Raw genomic sequence first — 23050 nt, 5'->3', positions numbered from 1 at the left:
AAACCAAGACTATCGTTGTCAGACTTATACATGACTAGCGTCGAGCAATTAAGCCGTCTTTCCTCTTGGCTCTTTTCCCGGTGTTGGGAAAATGACCCACAGCGGGTAGTCTGGGCAGGAAATGACCTCACTCCACCGTTCTCTAGACGTACGCACAGTCCTGACTCATTCATGTGAAACACGAGCTCTTTGTTTACCACGTCCTCATTCATAACCTCTCGTTGGCTTTCACCTTCGTTTCTTGATCATCGTTTCATCTCTGATGCCCTTTGTCCTGTCATTATCATGAATAATTGAGGACAAACTCTGAATATGTCTCGTCGACTTGTTTCTAGGTATATTGCAGACTTAGAAGTACATCACTAACTCATAGGTGGGAGTGTACGGAGTGTGACATAATTTATTCACTCTTAGAAGTAAAGGTTCTAAATAGAACTTTGAAGGGTTCTTCTCAGTTGCTTCATATATAGAACCTTTAAAAGGTTCCAGTCATGAGTAATATTAGAATAATATAAGAGTGTAGCGAATTATACAGTATATTGGCCAGGCTTATTGATTTGAATTATTTAAATTTTGATATTATTGGCCTAAAACTGTTCTCTCTTGCACAGTCCCCTTTTACTCCTGGTTATTAAGGTCAGTCCTTCCAGAGAAACGCAGTTTTTTTGTGATTGTTGCGGCCAAATATCCTTGATTATGCGGCCTGTTTTCTTTAAAAATGCGATGGAATATGCGGGATATTTATTCAATTTTATGTGATGAAATTGCGGGAACTTGCAAAAACTGCGGTTTGATGAAAAAGAGAAAAAAAAAAGTGATTCCCCCAACACCCTGTTCTCACTTGGCTACTACCTTAATGTATAGATTCATTTCTTATTACTTCCTATGATAAGCAAGCGTATACATCACAGAAAGTGCTGGGAATATCTAAGTTCTCATCTTGTTTTATTTCAGACCTTAATAAACACATCAAACTTACAAAACATTGAGTCAAACAAGTTCTGTAGCTTTACAAAAGGAATATGCTACAACTTCTGTCAAAATGAATAAATGAAATATAAAAAAATAAAGTGTGCTCCTGTTTTACAGCTTTTCGATGATGTTCACGTCGCGTAATTATGTCACTTCATAACGTTCCCTTGGCAACAGGGGGAAACGGCGGCTCTCGTGTGGAGCAAACGCAACATTTTCCAACTTTCTGCTAAGATATATGTGACTTTTTTGCAACGAAAATGCGTGGATTATGTAGACGCTCGTGGTCGATTGTGTTCAAATAACCATATATATATATATATATATTAGGGGTGGAACGGTACACAGAAGTCACGGTTCGGTTCATACCTCGGTTCAGACATCACGGTTCGGTACGATTTCGGTACAATGGAGTGAATAGCAAAACAAAAATATAGAAGGCTTTTTATATAAATGTCTTAAGCCTTGTATTTTTTAAATAAGTTTTATTAATAAAGGCATATAACCAGTTTATTTGTAGTGCACTGACAGTAGTTTTATATAATTAGTTTATTAATTAAATTATTAAAAAGACGAAAAGACCTTGTGATATGTTTGGTAATTGTACCTGAATGAATTTAAAATTAATTTGCTATTTCAGATCAATATATTTGTTTCCTTCATTTTAATTAACCCTAACTTTATTCTCATCTGAATTATAAATAATTGATTTCCGTATAAAATAATACTACCACTAAAAACTTTTGTCAACAGTTGTAGGTTACAGTTTGATAAGAGTTTAGAGTGTGACAAAAGCACAATGTTGTGTTTTATTGCGAGTGTACACAAATATAAGTAAACAATTTGCAGTTTTAATGATGTCCTGTATGAAAAAAATGACGGAGTATGTTTTTATGTTTCCACTGTTCGATCGCCCGTGCCTCTCTCACACACACACACACACACAGTTCGATCGCGCGATTCGCGCCCGCGCCTCTCCTCTCTCTCTCTCTCTCTCTCTCTCTCTCTCTCTCTCTCTCTCTCTCTCTCGCACGCGCGCGCGCGCGCACACACACACAGTTCGATCGCGCGATTCGCGCCCGCGCCTCTCTCTCTCGCACGCGCGCGCACACACACACACTGTTAATCGCGCTCTCTCTCTCTCTCTCTCTCTCTCTCTCTCTCTCTCTCTCTCTCTCTCTCTCTCTCTCTCTCTCTCTCTCTCTCTCTCTCTCTCTCTCTCTCTCTCTCGCACACACACACACACACACACACACACACACACACTCCAGCATTGCAATCTTGATCGCAGCCTGTTCATTGCTGCGTTCACAGTCACACCAAAAGCGAATAGAGCGAAATTTATCGCTATTTAAGAGGTTTTTTTTTATTTGTACCGTGTATTCTCCGTGCAAATTCGTGCACCGAACCGTGACGTCCGTACCGTTTCGGTTCAATACGAATACATGTACCGTTCCACCCCTAATATATATATATACATTATAGGAAGAGCTCTAGCCAGACGGGATTTAAACTTTGTCGGCTGAAGACCCAAGTTTGTTTTGATGACGAAAAACGTACCAATGTTCTCTCACCATTCCTGATTTCAATTCTCACACACACACGTCTTGCGGCTGTCAGAGCAGAAATGAAAGCTATGCCAAATGAAGGGCTGGTGTGGCTGTGAATTGTGTTTTCTGCTCCTGATAGTAAACACGGGATGAGTTTGAGATGAAGACTGCGGAAAGGGTCTGACTTTGTTCTCACACACCGACATGCATTCAAGCTCTCTTATTATCTTAAGCCAACGCAGGCTCGTTCTTCCAGCACGGCAAACATACTATAATGATTGGTTCAGTTCAGGCTCCTGAGTTTCTAACCTACTTCTGCTGAAACTCTGAAGCCCCAGGGCTCTGGTCTAGCGTATATGTTGGCATTCATCTCACACGTATTTGAGTATTCATTAGCACAATCGTCCAACCTAATTCCGGTCGTATTTGTAAAGTTGTTTAAAGTCGCATGCTAACTTCTGGCTGTGAGATGCGCCTCTGGCCTGCATACAGAAACAAGCTAATGGAAATTAGTTAGTTAAAGAGCTTGTGTGTGTGGTCAATGTTTACTAAATAAAAGCAGGAGAGTGTGTGCGAGCCGTTTGAGATGGCGTGGAGCCGAGTCGTCTCTATAAACTCCCGGTGGTTCAAAAGGCCACCGGTGGCATTAATCCTGAGCGAGCAGTGAGAGATTTCTGTAAACGCCCCCTCTTTAAAAATAGCATGACTCAATTTGACTCACTGCTGCCAGGTTTGTGATCTAGTGCAGGGGGGAGGAGGGAAACTGGCTGAGCCTCAGTTTGGACCTTCATTTTGATCCGTACTTATAACACCATGGCCAAATCAAACGAGACGTGCAAGGAGGGATTATTGGCACCAGGCTTTCTGACTTTAATGATCATTTACTGTATTTTATGTATTATAATTCATCTTTAATGACATGTCTTCTTATCATTAAATGGATTGAAAGTCTTCAATGGTTTTTGTCTTAAGTAGCTACAACCGGCATTGCTGTGGACTATAATGAAAACAAAGTCTCATTGGTCCATCATCCCACATAATGATATTAACCCTCTGGGGACGTTATCCCAAAATGGCATACTTTTACAAATGTGTAATTATCTTAAAAAACTATTAATGATTGAGAGGCGCAGTCTTTTTTGCCGTCTTCCCCAGATTCCGCTGAAAACAATGGTATATGGTATACACACTTCCTTGTTGCGTAATACCACTGCGTATAAGGCCAATGAAATCGATGTTGTTAGGAATATTCCACGCGCAAAGACCAATAGAAAAATTGCCGCTGGGAGGAATATTTTTCTTAGCCAATCAGAGGAAGGTTACTCTAGCTAATCAGAGGACTCTGTAGCCTTGCAAGGGGTGGGACTATAGTAAGTGATATGACGCAATTTCACGCAAATAGCGTCGAGTGGAGAAGGACACAGAGAACGAACGGAGCGGAGTATTACAGAGCGCACAGAGATTATATGAGAGAGAGACAGCAATTATAGCATTATTATCTTATTGTTTTAGCACTTTTATGATGGCAAGCAGTAAAAGATTTACCTCAGAACAAGCTCTGGACCAATTACTGGAAAGTGACGAGGAGAAATCCGAAGCCGACAGCTTTTTCACAGATGATGAAATCAATTTTGATTGAACAATTACAAATGTCTGTCATGCAAAGGGTTTGAACAATACATTTTTTTGTTCAAAAACTGTTCACTATTGTTGTGTGAGGTGTGATTTTCAGTAATAAATGACAAAAATAAAATCTTCGTTTTTGAAATTCTCTAGTTTATTGAACATTTATTGTACATTTTTCACTCATACTTTCTTTATAAACACATTACATGCTAACTTAGGGTATTCTGAATCCATAGATACCAAACACATGGTGTCCCATCTCCATTACATATGGTTTATAAGCCCAAATGTAAAAATAGAGAAAACGGACCAAAAAGGGCTTAGTCCTCAGAGGGTTAAACATCAAATATCCGTACTGGCTCTGATTTTGACGTTTCATGCTAATTTTCAATGCTCCTTCAACATGGAAAGAAAAACAACTTGAAATGTGTTGTGTTGCACCTGATTTACAGGGTTTCCAAGGTCATAGAAAATAATTTTGCTTATTTCAGTAACATTTCTAGGCCTGGAAATTCCCTGTAGAATTTTACTGAATAATTGGGAAATTTCTATAGTAAATAAATATTTTTAAAAAAATTATCATGTACCCCCCTGATACATGATACATCTATAATAATTATCAATAACATTTCATTCTAAGGATATTTTTTCTCTCTTACAAAGTCCTTAACTGTCAGTGACTTCTGGCTCCTCAAACACATATAACCCGACCCAGTCACTGGCCTGTGACTTACATGCTGTATCTGTTAATATGGCTGTATTGGGGTGGTTCCCTCACTGTGCTCGTGGCTTTGCTGACAGTGGCGGTTGTGTGTGTGTGTGAGCCGTCAGCAGTAATAGGAGCTGAGTGTGGACTGTAAGAGTTAATAAGCTGCTTCTCGCTCTGGAGAACGCAGGGTGGAGGAGATGCTTTGATTATAGTTATTGAACATGCCATTAGTCTGGTGCTGTTCTCCGTGATGAGACCGGCACACTGTCCTGTTAGTTTGAGGTCAGGTGAGGGTAAATGTTTTACCTATACAAACTCTCAGGTGTGCTCACCGAAGCAAACATGCATGCACTTGGGTCGAGTTAGGATGGTTGAGTAGACATTCAAAAACTGATAACGCAATTTGTGAGCTTGACATTCGTTCATTCATTTGTTTATTCAAAATTTTATTCAGCAGCTTCTCTCACACACACACACACACACACACACACACACACACACACACACACACACACACACACACACACACACACACACACACACACACACACACACACACACAGCAGCAGCTTCTCACACACATGTAGCAGCAGCTTCTCTCTCACACACACATGTAGCAGCAGCTTCTCTCACACACACACACACACACACACACACACATGTAGCAGCAGCTACACACACACACACACACACACGCACACACACATGTAGCAGCAGCTACACACACACACACACACACACACACACACACGTAGCAGCAGCTTCTCTCTCACACACACACATGTAGCAGCAGCTTCTCTCACACACACACACACACGTAGCAGCAGCTACACACACACACACACACACACACGTAGCAGCAGCTACACACACACACACACACACACACACACACACACACACACACACACACACACACACACACAAACAAACACACACACACACATGTAGCAGCAGCTTCTCTCTCACACACACATGTAGCAGCAGCTTCTCTCACACACACACACACACACACACACACACATGTAGCAGCAGCTACACACACACACACACACACACGCACACACACACATGTAGCAGCAGCTACACACACACACACACACACACACACACACACACACACACACACGTAGCAGCAGCTTCTCTCTCACACACACACATGTAGCAGCAGCTTCTCTCACACACACACACACACGTAGCAGCAGCTACACACACACACACACACACACACACACGTAGCAGCAGCTACACACACACACACACACACACACACACACACACACACACACACACACACACAAACACACACACACACACACATGTAGCAGCAGCTTCTCTCACACACACACACACACACACACACACACATGTAGCAGCAACTACACACACACACACACACACACATGTAGCAGCAGCTACACACACACACACACACACACACACACACACACACACACACACACACACACACACACACACGTAGCAGCAGCTACACACACACACACACACACACACACACACACACACACACACACATGGAGCAGCAGCTACACACACACACACACACACACAAACATGTAGCAGCAGCTACACACACACACACACACATGTAGCAGCAGCTACACACACACACACACACATGTAGCAGCAGCTTGGGAGTTCCCATGGCTGGCGTTTGTTGCCTCCTCTTATCTCTGCTCCCAAGAGAAGCACTCCTGAGGTTCTCGTACTAAATTGCATAAATCTGTGGAGGAAGGCAGCCTCTGTCAGCACAGTGTGGGCCTCGTGTGAGTGTGATCCGAGGTCATGCTAGTTCATGTGAACACACCTTTGGTTCTCCGCTTCCTGAGGGATTACACGGAAGGGCCGGACAAAACTCAGTCTGGAGAGTAGAGACTTTAATAAGTTTCTGTGTGCTGGGGAAAGAACTGGGATTTGTCACTGTACTAGTATGTGATTCTTTTCCCAGTAATCCCAAACTTGGTTGCATGTTAGAGACACCTCAAATATCTCATTAAGATTTTGATAAATATTGCGATTTGAACTGTGCTCACATTGTTGGCATTTGGATATCAAAGTTAAAATATAGTTCCTGTTGTGTTCACAGTTTTATCTTTCCTTGAAAGTGTTATTTTTGTGTTTGTGTGAACCCAGCCCACTTCTATTATTAGTATTAGGCTATTGTTTTTGTTTGTTTAACTTATTTTATTATACAACTGTAATATTATATTACATATATACTTATAGATTTTATATAGTAAATAGTGTGTGTGTGTGTAGTATATATTTTTGGGAGGATTATTTTGGGAGGGGGGACGGCATCCCACTTTAATAATAATAATAATAATAATAATAATAATAAATATATTAAAAGTTATTATTATTTTGTAATTATTCATTTACATATATACAAGTGTAGTATATTTCTCTATGTTGTATATCTTATATAGTACTATATTTCTGTGTAATTTCTTCACTTTTACATAATTTTGAGCTTTTTTTCTTTGGCAGCATTCTGAAGGAAGACATCTGTGTGTCGTTGACTTCGCTCCAGCTAGTCATTAGTTAGATTTGTTTAGTAGCTGCCAAAATGTTTGCAATCGCGTGAATGTTGTAAAGTCAACCTGGAGTGTTTGGCATTCATGATGAGGGAAGCACACGCCAGACTTAAAGAGGACCGGAGTCTGATCACCTGCTTAGATGGAGGTCATGTGGAGTGTTTACATATTGTTAGTCCCCTAAATCCATCCGTGCATGTGTGAAAACACTGGGAGAGTCTGTGATAGACTAGAGATGGAGTAGATCCCCATCCCGTCAGCTTGAAACCTGCAGAGTTTGTGGTTTAATAACCGCACAAGGCCATGCCGTGATACATTTGATTAATTGTGCAGCTCTAGCGTGTGTGTGTGTGTGTGTGTGGGTCTCTTTTGTTTTCTGAATCAGTCACGTTCTTCCGCTGTCTGTCTGACCGCACCAGGCCTGGAGTGCAGGAGGGAAATTACAGGAAAAAGCAAGCCATGCACAAACTCTCATGATTACAGCGTTCGGCCCCTCCCTCTGCTGAACAGAAAGAGCTGACGCACAGTGGGAAAGAAGTGATGCAAGAGGAACAGGGGGGAAAAAGAGAAACCAAATACCAGAAGAGTCCAAATACCTCGCTTTAATTGCGTTTGACTTTTTTTCCGATCCATTAGTTTCTGTAAAAATTGCAATATTGCAAAAAAAATGTATGCAATTTGCTAATAAATTTATTTGAAGGTGTCATTGTTACAGTGCAAATATATATTTGGGTTCCCACGGGTCCTTGAAATCCTTGAAAGTTTGTGAATCTAAAAAATAAATGTCTTAAGGCCCCTGGAAAGTTTTGGAAAATAAACATGCATAGATACAGATCCTTGAAAGTGCTTGAATTTATTTTGTGCAAGAAGTTTTCTGGGAAAAAAAAAAAAATATATTAATCCGGTCTATCCAACACTTCGTAGCCTATGAATACTAGCTTGCTTGATTTACGCTAGTTACGCACGTTTACGCATCATGTTAAGTTGTTAAGTGTTTCCCGCGTGAGGTACTTTGTGTTGTGCGTTGCCATGACGTTCACGCGCGCACGAAACCACTACAATGGTACCTCAACGTTTGTTGTTGAACACAACAAATGTGTCCCCACATTAAGTCCTTAAATTTGAGGGTATTGGACCCGGAAAGTCCTTGAAAGGTTCTTGAATTTGAAGTTAACCAAGGTGTGGGAACTGTGAGTAATATTAAGCAACTACATGTACTTACTATAGGGTTAGGATAGGATTAGGGTTTGGTTGAGGGTTAGTTGCATGTAATTATGCATAATTTACTGTTGTTATCACTATGGTAAGTATATGTAAGTAACAAGGACATTGTAAAATAAAGTGTTACTATTTTCAATATTTAAATATTTTACATTTTAAATTCATAATGCATGGATGGAAACCAAGGCAAGTGTTGTTCTGTTGTACGTCTGAAGCTTTTATAAACAGATGGACTGTTTGGAAATCCCTAGAAATGGCGATAGGCGTGAGATGATAATAAGGCAGGAGACAGGAGGGAGAATAAGCGCTGTGTCCCAGTGAGGTACACCTTGCTCAGCGTCTGCGTTCACTTTTATCTGCTCATTAGATTGCGCTGCACATCTCCTCGGATGGCACGACTAGAGTATTATAAAGCTTGTGCGGAGAAGAAATCTGATTCACGTCAAAATAACTCCCTCTCTGCCTTCAGACGCGGCTCCGATATGCATGTGTGTTCGTGTGCGGGTCCTGGGCTGAGTGACTGAAGCGTGCGGCTCCGTCATTTAAATTCCTGCGAGCTTCTTCATCCAGCAATTCCTCTTCTCCAGTGGCTCCTCGGCCTCAGACGCTTTTCCATTTTCCCCGATTGACACAGTCTGGGAATCTGGCTTTGTAATCAGCGTGGCCCAGCAGCGCTCCTTATTTATGACCTCGAATCCCAGCACTCAGCCGGCCCGATCCATCACCTTCATCCTGGCTTTTTTGTCGTCTTCACCCCCTCCGTCGTGCCTCTTGCTGTTTCCCCCGCCCCTGTTTTTTAATTATTCTGTCCGAGAGAAGCCAGCTCAATTAAAGTCTCTGGATTGATGAGCCCGTCCTCTTTATCCTGCCACGCTAATAGAATAGCAGCGGCCCGGGTGGACCAGGGCAGAGAAAGTGTTCGCCGGTAAATTACGAGGACACGCACGCATACACCCGTTTTTTCCGTCCCTCCTCTTCCTGTACTTACAGTAATTGCTTTGACCCCTGCGGTTGCACCCTTCTGTATGTTCGTAGAGTGAAAGAGATGCTGGTTCAGCTCCTTTTTACCCCTTACTGCCCAGTTTAATTTGTGATTTAATCTCGTGTTTGACAGCACATGGTCCGGCTTCATATCAGTGACCCCAAATAGTGCCACTTTAAAGTGTCCATATGTCATTGCATTCAATAACCAAGTGGTTCAGAATTCAAGTAGTAGTTTCACTGACGTTTGACATCTATAAAGTGTCTTCATTTGTCTTAAAAAAGTGTCTGTTAATTTACATTTGATTATTTGATACACAATGTGAGAATTATCAATTATTTTTGTCACCGTATTATGAACAACTACTTCGGTTATGAGTAATGAAGTATAAAATAATTATGTTGCATGGATGTATATATCGGTAGCATATCGGTTACCGACCGATATTTTAGTTTTTTTAAAAAGACGATAATTAATTAAATGTAATTGTTATATTTTTGGTATTTTTGCATTTTTATTACATTTGTCATCTAATGTTCAATTAAAGTTATTTAAAGAAATGAAAAACTTAACTGTTTAGCAAATCACAAAATGAATATCGATTTGTAATTTTTTTTTTGCATTGTTGCATTTAAAATGATTGGTTGATTTTTTTTTTTACTTTTGATGTATATAGACAAAAAAGTATATAATGAATGCGTTATTTAATAGAAATAATTACAATTATCGGTTATCTGCCATAACATAAAAGTAATTCTCGCTTATCCAAAATAGCCAAAATTTTAATATCATTGCATCCCTATTACATTGTAAACATTACATTCATAGTTTTCCTCATATTCTATATGGGTTGCATATAGGTAGATGCCGTCATGCTCTTTTACTGCAGATATGAATAGAAACATCTCAGGTCTTTTTGTGAGTGTGAAGGAGTTTTTCCCATGGAAACACAGCTGTAATGGTTTCATCATTCAGGTTTTCGAACACATTCCCAGTGCTGTGGATTACGTGTGATTTTCCAGATCTGTCGTTTGTCTTGAGCGCATCTCGGCCAGACGCAGCGTCAGAGAAACTCATAAATCTCACCTGGCAGGAAGAGCCTGTTTCCAAATCAGTCCAAACACGTTAACCTTTAGTATGCTGTGTTTGTGCAGGAAGCCTGGCTCTGTGGCACGGGTCACCGGTCTTCTGTGCTTGTGTTGTATGGAAAAGACTGGTGGAGGAGTGTCAGGTAATGGACTGAATGAAGCAAGTTTAGTTACTCTATTGAAATGGGGATTACACTCTCACTTCACTTTAAGAGGACGGTTCTTCTCTGTTCCAAATGACACTGGGATCTATTGGATTAGTGGATTATATGTAGGAATTAGGGCTGTCACTTTTGTGAAAAAATCCTGTTCGATTTTTGAGACATAAGTGTTCATTGAATCGATTGTAAAAATGTCTAAAGACGTTTCCATTTTCAACACCAAATATAGGCAAATCCACGGACACCTAACAGGCATTAAGACGAGCATAAAGAGGGCGCTTGAGACGCGCACAAAGCAATATTTCTGATGATTTATTGGCGTGAAGTTTCGTGCACAATGACAAACAGGAGCGCAACATTCAGGGATTGAGATTAACTCCCTCCGACCCGCCAAATGCGGGTAAAAATGAACTTTGGCGGGAAACGCTGTCAAATCACGAGCCAATTTGGTGTGTTTCGATGTTTACTCACTTTGCTGGGGAAGTTCGTGAAAGGCCCTGTCCCAAACGGCACACTCCGGACTTGTGGACTTCCTCAGAGTCCACACTTCGGTGACGTCATGTAGTGCAGACCTATAGGGCCCTTAGCGCGAGTCCGCGAGGGCGCATTGAGAGGTATTTTTGGGACAGACTCGATGAGAAACAGGAAGACGGTCTGATTGTTGTTATGGACAGGAGCTACAGGTTCGGGGAAATATGCTGCCTATTGTTGTTGTTTATATGACTCAGTAAAGCCCTGACATTCTGTTCTAATTATTTAATGAATCATAATGCCATCGTATTATTCAGCTCGCTATTATTAGCCTATGTTTGAGACATCAACCACTGGTCGATGATCATAATGTTTGTATAAACTTGTCATAAAAACCGTGATTATAATTACACTTAAATATTTTCTTCTCAGCCATGTTAACAATTGTCCGTGAGCGAAATCTCCTCCCATCCGTTGTCTGATTGGCCTTTCGCAAGGATTCCTGGGTAGTTAAAGTGCGTGGAGCCTGCATCTATGCGGGCTTCGCGCAAGACCGCTTCAAGGGTACAAAGGGGGCGCTGCTGAGCACACTTCAGAGCGTTAAAATGCTAAATGGGACGGCCTACGGACTCGTAGACTCGGCGAGCACGCGCAATTTAAGTCCACGAGACCGAAAGTCCGCATGAAGTGCGCCATTTGGGACAGGGCCTAATGCTGGGTGCACACCAAAAGATTTTTTACATCTTATAAGATTTTCAAAATGTGAAAGGCCACACACATGAGGAGAAAAAATCCTAAATTTAACCGTTTTGCTCCTATAGTGTGTGGTGTGCCATGATGTGACAAAGACAGCACACCACACACAAACAGATTTTCAACCAGATTCTCGACTGTGAACACAGGAAATCTCGCAAAATCTCGTGAGACATCAGAATAATCAAGGCAGACCATAACCACAAATTAACCATAGTTTTGCACAAAAAAAAAATTCTAACTATTTATTTGGTTATACAAATGTTCAATACGCCTATAATAAAAACATGGTTAATTTTCCGTCTCTCTCTCTCTAATATTACAGAAGCTATTTCTGACCAACTCTTCTCCTTGTCCAATCTATTATGGTAGGTTTTAAACCACACGTTGTACAAACATTTGTGCTGTTGCCACAAATCAACAAGCTGATCCTCCATCTCTGCTGTCCACATCAATTTCACTTTGTGCTGCGCCATGACTGCGTTTGTTATGCTTCCGTCTTCCGTCATCTCGCTTTCTGATTGGATATTGTTTCGTTTCACGTGATAATCCCCAGATCGAGCGCGCGTTTGTCCTCGGGGTTCCCCCCACACATCAGGATTTCCGATCGTAAATATTCAACATGTTGAATATTTACGATTCGCAATCGGGGCGCCTCCGACGTTCTTCCGAGCAGGTTCGGACACTCTTAACACATCTCACACCAAGGGAGAATCTGATTAGATAATCTGTAGAACCATCAAGATAATCGGGACATAGCTAGGATTGTCGGAAGGGGGGAAATCGGCCCAAAATCAGCCCGATTATCTTTTGGTGTGTACCCAGCATAAGCCAAATCTGCGCGGATTTAGCGCAAATACGCAACTCGTGAGTCATCATGATATATTAAATACAGCGTATTGCAGAATTTGCGCATTTCTGGCTTGCTTGAACACACACGTCACTGCGCAACAAATAACGGCGGGCTTGTTCACTTGCATTGAAGTAATAGCGAATATTAAAAATCATTTGGTGAACAGAAAAGACATTGTTATTTTCCAAAATCCTTCATGTTCTGTGTACTGTATTGATCTGTCCACCTAAATCACATTTTTGGTAAAGAAGAAAAGAAAAAAAAGGCAGTTAAAATCGATTCCCTATCGGTTTCGAAACTTGTGTTGGTTGGTCCGATCGATTTTCGAACGTAAAGTGACAGCCCTAGTGGAGTGTCAGGTTATGGACTGAATGAAGCACGTTACTCTATTGAAATGGGGATTACACTCTCACTTCACTTTAAGAGGACGGTTCTTCTCTGTTCCAAATGACACTGGGATCTTGGATTAGTGGATTAGGCATTTTCATGCATTAATCGCTTTTTGTCATGCCAATGTGTGAACCGCTTGTAACAAAACTTGTTTGTCAATGGAAGACTGATTTTTATGTGAAGGACTCGGGATGATTTTGCTGGGATGATCAAAAGGATGTGACGTTTACACTCTCTTCTGTTTTATGACACATGAAATAAATGCTTATACAATGTTCAGGATAATGTTGAAAGAGCCATTCTGTACTGTAACGTCAATGTGTCATGCAAATTATAGTCTTTATAGACTCTATAGCCAGATCTATATAGTCTATAGTCTCAAATATACTTTATATTCAAACTATTATTATAGTCAAACTATCATTCAGTGTAATTTAAATGACCTCATCTGTCCACATGATGTAATACTCTGCATTTGGCAAACCGGAGCGATCATTGCATTGAAGATTTGATCAGTTTTATCAATTCATTTTCATGAGCTCATGTTAAATGAATATTTATGCTTCTTAAATTTGTAATACTGGCATTGGATATAATGTGATGTCAGATGTTTAAATGCAAATGGCCGTCTTCGTACATCATGTGACTTGTTCCATTCTCCACTGTGAAACTGCCCTGTTTGACTCCAGAATGAACTAATGCCATACGAGGTCATTGTTTCGCTTGCAGCGAGGTTGGACTAACGTGGAAAGAGACTAATAGTGGTTGAAGGATTAGGTCTAGCCTGTGTCGCCCTTGCTGAGGTGTGTCTCTTTCAGAAGCCCTGACTATCCATCTCCGTTACGCTACGTTTTGCTGAGCTCAGCACTGTTTTCTGTGCTTGAGTGACCAGAGGTTTGCACTAATGTGCTCTGTTCTTCTAGCCCTATCCTTTGCTAAAAGTTGTCTGACGTTCTGACTATGGGCAGGTGCAAGCGATAAAGGATCAGTCTTCATTTGTACCCAATTAGGTACAAGAGACACTTACAGTTGTGGGCCAAGCAAAACAGACTAGAAGAGACGTCAGAAAGAAATACAAGATATATAGTTGGAAGGTCCCAAAATGAAATTATTTTTCTTTCTGATGGCTCTTCGTCCAGTGGCTGTTGGAAAAGCAACTTTTATCCCTTTGTTTTTTGGGGTAAAATGTATATTATTAGCAATATTAATATTCATATATCAATGTTAATGTAAAATTAGTATACTAAGAGACTATAAAGACTATTAGGTCCCTTAATATGACATTATTTACATGACTTACTGTATTTATACAGACTTAGGCCTATTTCATTACCGACAAAAATAATAAATAAAGAAAATTATGGTTTAAGGCGTTCTTTTTTTTGTGTGTGTAATTGTACATTTAAGTTCTGAGTAATATTAACTAATTACATGTACTTACTATTGGGCTAGGGTTAGATTGGGTTAGTTGCATGTAATTATGCATAATTTATTGTTATTACTACTATAGTAACTACATGTAACGTGTAACAAGGACTCTTTAAAATTGACCAAAAATACATCTTTTAAATTATATATGCATGATGTTATTGTTTGTTGTACTGCATTTAATTAAAATGTTTTAAATCAATGCAAAACTTTGCCATACAGTGGGGGAAAAAACAATTACATTCTTGAGAATCGCAATTAAAAATAATGAGAAAATGGATGGTAAAATGTGTCCTGAAAAGATTGTCACAAAGCATAAAATAAAAATACTAATATAATAATTTTATGCAATACATAGTTTCCTTAATTTTCATTTTGAATGACAAATAACTTATTTCTTCAGCTCCCTTGGTCTCACTGTGTGCACTTTTGCAATTTTCTATATAAATACATATTTTTCTACATAAATTCTATTTAAATACATATTGTTGAAAACCTCTGATCTACTTTTATGCCACTCATAAGTATAGTAAAGTTTGTAGCACCACCACTTTTACCTCCCATTGATTTTGTAGATGTGGATCTGGAATCTTTACCAAAACCGCTATAAAACCGCTATAAATCCATATCTGAAATGCTAAAAAAGGCCCGCTAGCGCAGGTGTAAGTGCCTCAGCGGTGACCTCCTTTGGGCCAGCACAACTTCAGGCTGTTTTAGGAGTATTTATCTAACTCATCATCATTGTTGCTTCCGGGTCTTTTGAGTGTTTTGCAAAAGACAAATTCTGTCACAACACAATGTCACTCAGTTATTTGAAGAGTTTTATATATGAATTCATTGACAATATCAGCCGTCATTCTGAGTGGCATCCATATTCAACGGCGTCCTTCCCCCACGGAGCGTCTCTGAGTCTCATTGACGTTTATGCGGGTTTGCATTGCTGTTTGAAGGTGATTGCCGCTGACATGTGTGTGGCTTGTGTGTGTGGGCGTCCTGGCGGTCCCCATTGGAGCCCCCGAGGCCCCGGCCAAGAGGAAAAAAGGCATGGAAAAAGAAAATAGTTTTTTTTTTAAAGGATTTCACATTGCATTGGGAGCGGAGTGACGGGCAGCATCAGTGGAACGGCATGGAGGAGGTCTGGGACCTGGATCCGGCCTTTGAAGGCTAAAAGGGATTAATGCTTTCCACAGCTAATGCAAATGACTTTGGCAAAAATGAAAGATTTTTCACAACAGCAAAATGAGGCTGTTCTGGTTCTCTGCCCCATCACGCTGGGGTATTCAACATTAGGGTGCCAATTCTGCATCGGAGAAAGCCAATTGTGTTCATTGCATTAATATTGAGAGGATTTTATTGTACTTTTTAGGGGCTGTTTGTTTACACAAAACAGATTGCTATTAAATTAAATTGCTATTTAATTTACACGACAAAAGCATTTGGGAGCGTGAAAACGCAAACTTTTGAAAATTAGTTTTAAAAATAATAGCGCTATCATTTTTAAATGTGTGTAAAATGGGCACTTTGAAACTAGTTTTCAAAAGTTTGCGTTTTCACTCTCCCAAATGCTGTTGTCGTGTAAATGAACGGCCACAACGCATAAACAGTTTTCCGTTTTCAGACATCATCTCCGTGTAAACTACAAAAATGCTAATTTGTGCAAACGGTGACGTCATGCGCATGTGTATAAGCGTGTTGTGTTTCTTTACACAGTGACATCGCCAACTACTGGCCCGGCAGCAGAGAATACAGCATCATTACTCATTATAAATGCCTTTTCTGTCCCTTTTAATCAATCTAATGCATCCTTGCTGAATAAAAGTATTAATTTATAATAAAAGTATTTACTTTCCCTAAACTTTTGAATGGTAGTGTATCATAGTTTTCATAAAACTTAAGCATCGCATATCAACATTGCATAAATGCATAAATATGAACTGTATTATAATATTGTAAAATACAGAGATTATTTTTATACAAAGCCAGCAGAGGAACAAATGAATATGGATGATACAGTCGAGAGAAAGTTGTGTGTCGTCGCAGGCGTCAGCAGAAGGCTGTGTGCAGAAGCTGATCACACAGAGCCTGCGGCAACAGATGGACTCGGCTGGAGGGAACGCAGCACACATGAGAGACGCGGCGTCACGGGCCATAGATCCAGCCTCTGAGGGCCCGTGGGCCTCAGTTATAGCGTCCCAGCTGCCCTGTTCTGGGCCCATGTGTTGCGGGACTGAAGACGGGCGTAGAGAGAGAGACACACGTGTCCTTTCTAGGACTGATCTTGGTGTGCAGACACTATACAGTCTGAGAATCACTAGCTCCTTTCACACAGAGATCCCGGAAAACACACAGATAAAGTGACGCGGGGTTTGACCCGGGTTCGTTTGATTTTGGTTCATTCACACTGCCAGTGATTTTCCGGAATCCGAAAGTGTCCGAAATCTCCCACTACTCACTATATAGTGAGGTCGCCATTTTGTAGTGCTGTCCGAATGTATAGTGATGATTATTATACTCTATATAGTCCACTCAATGTATCCCAGAATGCATTTTGAAAAGTAGTGTACAACCGATGGTCACTAACCCAAGCCCTACATACCATCATGCATTGCGCTGATCGTAAAAGACCCATCAGCAGCATCTTCATCTTTAACTTACAATTTGACGACGTCTCGCTAGCGTAGCAAGAACAGCACGTCGTTTTCTGTGTCTAGAAATCCTGTTTCTTTTGCTAATCCGCAAAATCTTCTGAATCACGAAAAAAAAAAAAAAAAAAGATAAATATTGACTGGCATCTCCACAGAGTCTAAAAGCTGTTTTATTAAGAGTATTATGAGCAAGATATTTGATAACGTAGATCTGTTTTTTTAGGCAAGAGAAAACGGTGTGGCGCGAAAATGAAAGTATATGAAATATGTTTATTAATTTTATTTATGTTTATAAGTTATAATCGTGTGGAGTAACGCATTATAACAGAAACGGCCAGAAATGACTTTTAATTTGACAATTTTGGAGAAATAAGCTCAATATAATCTAATGTATTTATATATAAAAAAAAAATCTATTTAGCCCAGAGCTGTCTCGGCACCAGCTGACAGATGATGGCGCGTTTAAATAGTGCGACAGTAATGACGTAATCAACGGCGCCGAGAGACGATCGAGTAGTGTCCGAAAGTGGTGTTTCTATTATGCTGGTGAGCTCACTATATAGTGCTCTACTCCCTACCCCCTAACTAGGGGTTAGGGAGTAGTGGTTTGAGTGGAGATTTCGGCCACAGCCAGAGAGTGCGTTCACACACAACCCGTAAAAATCCTGTAAAGACACGTGACATCGATGTCTCAGCAGCGTCTTAAAGGAACACTCGACCGTTTTTTCATATTAAACCATGTTATTCTCCCTTAACTAAGACGAGCTGATGCATACCTCTCTCGTCTCAGTGTGTGCGCTCAATCGCTCTGGCGCGCGAGACACTTTGATAGCACTTAGCTCAGCCTAGTTCATCATTAGGATCCAAGCAGAGAAGCGACCAAACACCTCCACGTTTTCCCTATTTAAATACAGTTACACGACCAAGTATGGTGACACAAAATAAAACGTGGCGCTTTTCTAAGCGTGTAAAATGGATAACTATAATGTATGGCGGAATAGCACTTGGGAGCACCTCGACTAGCGCAGTAATATCATCATATCATCAAAAAGAGGGGGAGAGGATTTTTCAGGAGTGATGATATTACTGCGCGGCGTCGAAGTGAAGAGACGAGAGAGGTATGCATCAACTCGTCTTATTTAAGGGAAAAACATAGTTTAATATGAAAAAACGGTAAGTTTGCCTATGAGCTGCGATTTCTCTACGCTTGTGTATTTTTTTCTCTTATTCGATCATAAACTAGCGCATTACGTACCGTTTCACTAGCTGGCGAACGATCCCGGCTTCAGCGTCATCATTACGACACGGCATTGATTATGGTTTTGTTCACACAGCGCGCGGTCCGGGACTGAACACGGCAATGTTACTGCATCGATCCCGCCATCAATCCCGGGTCGTGTTTGCGTTCACACAGAAGGCATTCTGGCAATCTCCCCGGATCAACGCGCTGTGTGAAAGGGGCTACTGTTGCCAGGTTTTTTTTTATTTTTATTAAAGGAGAACTCCGGCGCAAAATGAACCTTTGGTCTAATTACACATTGTTACCTAGTCAACCGTTATCTGAGATTTGTTTTCATGGTTATCGAATGTAAATAGTTTTATCTCTAAAAACAGTTTAGCCTATAAAGCTAGTATAACGCTAGTATATTGGGCATGGAGTAATGACAAATAAAAATCGCTTGTTAATACCACTAACAAGGCTGAAAATAGCCCCACACTAGCACGGTAGCATAATGAGGGTCCCTACCTTCAAACCGAAGCATTGAGAACTTTGTCAGTGTCCAGACAGTTTAATAAGAAGATATTTAATACATACAGTCAACTTCGCGTATACAGGCAGGAGCCATCTTTGAAATACAGCCTTTACCAGTCGATCTACGAACGCCGATCCAAGCCTGCTGTTCGCGCTCACCTTATCACAACTTATAGCTCGTTCACATCTCACCAGCGCACTTGGATCGGCGTTCGTAGATCGACTGGTAGAGACTGTATTTCAAAGATGGCTTCTGCCTGTATACGCGAAGTTGACTGTATGTTTAAAATATCTTCTTATTAAACTGTCTGGACACTGACAAAGTTCTCAATGCTTCGGTTTGAAGGTAGAGGGACCCTCATTATGCTACCGTGCTAGTGTGGGGCTATTTTCAGCCTTGTTAGTGGTATTAACAAGCGATTTTTATTTGTCATTACTCCATGCCCAATATACTAGCGTTATACTAGCTTTATAGGCTAAACTGTTTTAGAGATAAAAACTATTTACATTCGATAACCATGAAAACAAATCTCAGAGAACGGTTGACTAGGTAACAATGTGTAATTAGACCAAAGGTTCATTTTGCGCCGGAGTTCTCCTTTAAAGCACATTATAATAGATAAAGCTGTTTTCCCCACCTATTTAGTGTTCAGCATCTTCAGCCATCCTGTGGTGCGTTTCCCAAAGCCAACTATGGACGCCAACAGAGTTCAAAGGAACTTGCAATCATAATGAATCTTTTGGAAAACGCAGCCCTGATCAGCAGTGTGAACTACACTCAAACAATCATAACGCAGGTCATTTATGTTTACATGTAGGGCTGGGCCATATGAAATATTCACAGTATGCATGCAGTTATTTTGCTGATGCAACATTGAGATTATCTTTGCATTTGCAAAAAAGTGTGTTTGAGTTTGATTCAGTTCTGTGAATCAGTTCAAAGTTTCATTGAATTGATTTCAAAAAGTCTGATTAAAATGTTTGTTAGTGTTAAAACTTTGTGACAATTCCATTATTGCTTTAGTTAAGATAAAAAAAGATAAATATAAAGTAGCATATTATACCATTATTATTTTTAAATCGTTTTATGATAGATTTGATTATACATTTATAGGGATTATTTTGCTTCTTGCATTAAACATTTTGAATCTAATTGGCTATAATGACTTTTTGGTTGAAATTATAGCTCCATCTGATTGAAAAGATTCCCGTTTTAGTCTTCACACGACAAAAACACACATTTTACATAAATAACCAATAGATTGCTTTTTAGCGGCATCATCTATTTCTGTATACAGCAGCAAAGACAATCTGTGTATTTGTAACGGTCAGGAAAACTAAATTGTTTTTGGTGCCTGAAACCTTGACTAACCTTTTAAATGGACTTCAGTGGGGAAAATAAGATGCTTTAAAGTGTAAATATGTCCTCTTAACCCTCATTACGCTAATAGTTCCTGCGTTCATACTGCTGAAGGAGTGATCATGGCCTCCCTTGTGGGGCGTTTAATATTCAGCACTCCTTCCGCTTTAGCAATCGTGTATGTGCGGTAGAGGAAGAAAATGTTTATTTCATGTCATCTCGCTCTCACATCGTCTTTTGTTTGTCCTTGAACCACTGCAACAGTCTTTTGCCTCTTCTTTTTCTACTCCTAATGGCTGTAATTCAGATATGCACAATTAGGCTCCGAGCCGTGGCCTAGCGCTTGGCATGAGTAGTGTTTTTCTGCAAGCTTTATCGCTATTATTCATCAACTGTACACAGTGTGTGAGCAAACCAAATCGTACCTTTAACATTCACAATTACAACTCGCAATCAATCACACTTAGGATCCGCCGTAATTAAAATAAGGCCTCAAACTCTGAAAGTCACGGCTAAAAGTCCCAAGTTTCCTACGGGAATTTACAACTGTTTTTGGGTGGTCTTCAAGTTGTAAATTCAGTCTTTGACACGAAGAGTACATGAATCTGCACAAATTGGTAGTTGTTTTTAGTGTCTGTTCTTTGAAACATCCACTGGGGACCTTCTGTGTTTCATATTCTTGTTCCTGGATTTGAAAAGCAACTTTCATCTTTATTTTTCTTATTAGATTATTTATAGTTGTCCCGAAAAGTATTTGGACACACTTGATAAATGTCACAATTATAACAAAGTATCAAACCAAGTTACAGACTGATCTAATGTTGCAAAGTGTGCTCTTTTTCTTTACAATAAATGTTATTAATGTTTAAGTTTGGGGTCAGTAAGTTTTTTTTTTTTTTTGAAAGACATTTATAATGTTCCAAAAATGTATACTTCAAATATTTGCATTAAAACTTTACATTCATCCAAGGATCTTTGGTTTCCACAAAAATATTAAGCAATAAACTGCTTTAAAAATGTGAAATTGCACATTTTAACATGTAAAAAAAATGGCGGTCAAATCAATGAATGGCATCTAACATAAAAGTTTGTAAATATGTAGTATGTGTGTATATATATATATATACACACACACACACACTATATATATATATATATATTTACAAACTTTTATGTTAGATGTGATTAATCGATTTGACAGCACTAAAAATGTGTCAAATAAATAGAAAACCGTTAAATGATTTACAATTTTTATTTATTTATTAAACCATTAAATCAATGTATAAATAGCATTATACAGTGTGTGTGTATATATATATATATATAATATAAAAATTGACAGAATATCTTATTGCATTAATTTTATATAAGACAAAAGATATATATATATATATATTTGCATCGAATTGTTATATTGTGTAATGACATGCATACATTTTTAGTGTGTCTTAAGTGTCCAAATACTTATTTTATGGCCGCCGTACACCCGATTTGAAAGGTGTATGTATAAGCTATTCCTCTAATGTTATTTCTATCTGTGTTTTTTGGTCCCAGCATCCCCTGCGGTGCTCTTCCATGTTGTGTGTATTTATGGTTTCCATCGAGGGCTTTCGCCTCACCCACACGAGTAGCTCGCCTCGCCACTTCGGTGCGACTGGCTCGTAGTTTGCGAGCCGCTGTCGTGTTTCCAGCTGGGGACGCTTTGCCGAACGCTGTCACATTCCTGAAGGGCGGTGGGGTGATTCTGGAAAACGATCCGCTGTGGCTTTTCAAAAGTGGATTTGTCAGCACTGCTGTGTCATAGAAACATGTTCATTGTTGTGGTGGCGAGGACGAGGGCCCTTTCGTCCTGTTGTATTTTCCCGTCCTCTAGTTACCCGAGAGTGTGTTTGTGAATCCATCGCACTCGCTCAACCTGCTCGCAACTCTTTCAAAATGCGTCTAGACATGTTTATACGTCTTTGCGTGAGTTATTGTGTGTACGTGTCCTACAGGCTTGCCTAGCTTGAGGAATCTCACTGAAAGGAGAGACACGTCTATATATATCCTGTGTGTTAAATTAGAAAAGCACTGTGGATGCTATACCTTTCCCTCCAGCTGCTAACAGGCCGAGATGATTGTTTCTCAACTCTTTGAGTCCGTGACAGCGGTTCAGAGATGCTGAGGATGTCCACAGTTATCGGTTTCATGAACGATGGCTCGTCTTTGTGATGTTCCTCCAGAAAGCTGGTCCGCTTCAGATGAAGTCTTACTTCGCTCATTGCACATCTTGCATCAGCTGTTGCTTGATTTTTCTTTATTTACATAATTTTTCAGAGGGTAAATAGGAATATAATCATTTGCAGAGCAGGTTGATGTTGGGGAAGCTGCTCTTTTGACCGGCGCCCCCTGCTGTTGCTTTTGTGCTGCGTGTATTTGTGCAGCTTCTGTTTGTCCTCAGGTCTGTTGCATTTACAAATCCAGGGGGACTCTTGTAGTTTTGGCTCTGTGTAAGTGTATGCATATGGACGATATAATCAGTCAGACCAAT

General features: G+C 40.1%; 1 protein-coding gene and 1 long non-coding RNA gene across 27 annotated transcripts in view; one reads left to right on the top strand and one right to left on the bottom strand.

Annotated features, from left to right (window-relative positions):
• The window catches only part of LOC130080042 (uncharacterized), a 61810-nt gene extending 43778 nt beyond the window's left edge, over positions 1-18032 (bottom strand). The window contains exon 1 of the long non-coding RNA XR_008806646.1: positions 17893-18032. This is a non-coding gene — a long non-coding RNA (uncharacterized LOC130080042). The remainder of the gene's footprint in view (positions 1-17892) is intronic.
• Positions 1-23050, top strand: part of plekha5 (pleckstrin homology domain containing, family A member 5) — a 143023-nt gene that overhangs the window by 24787 nt on the left and 95186 nt on the right. The gene's annotated exons all lie outside the window — the stretch shown is intronic.

The sequence above is a fragment of the Rhinichthys klamathensis genome, unplaced genomic scaffold, assembly GCF_029890125.1.
Source record: "Rhinichthys klamathensis goyatoka isolate OS25496 unplaced genomic scaffold, OSU_Roscu_1.1 h1tg000029l_1, whole genome shotgun sequence".
Classification (NCBI taxonomy): domain Eukaryota; kingdom Metazoa; phylum Chordata; class Actinopteri; order Cypriniformes; family Leuciscidae; genus Rhinichthys; species Rhinichthys klamathensis.
The sequence above is the reverse complement of the archived record's forward strand: the minus strand, read 5'-3'. Positions and strand labels throughout refer to the sequence as shown.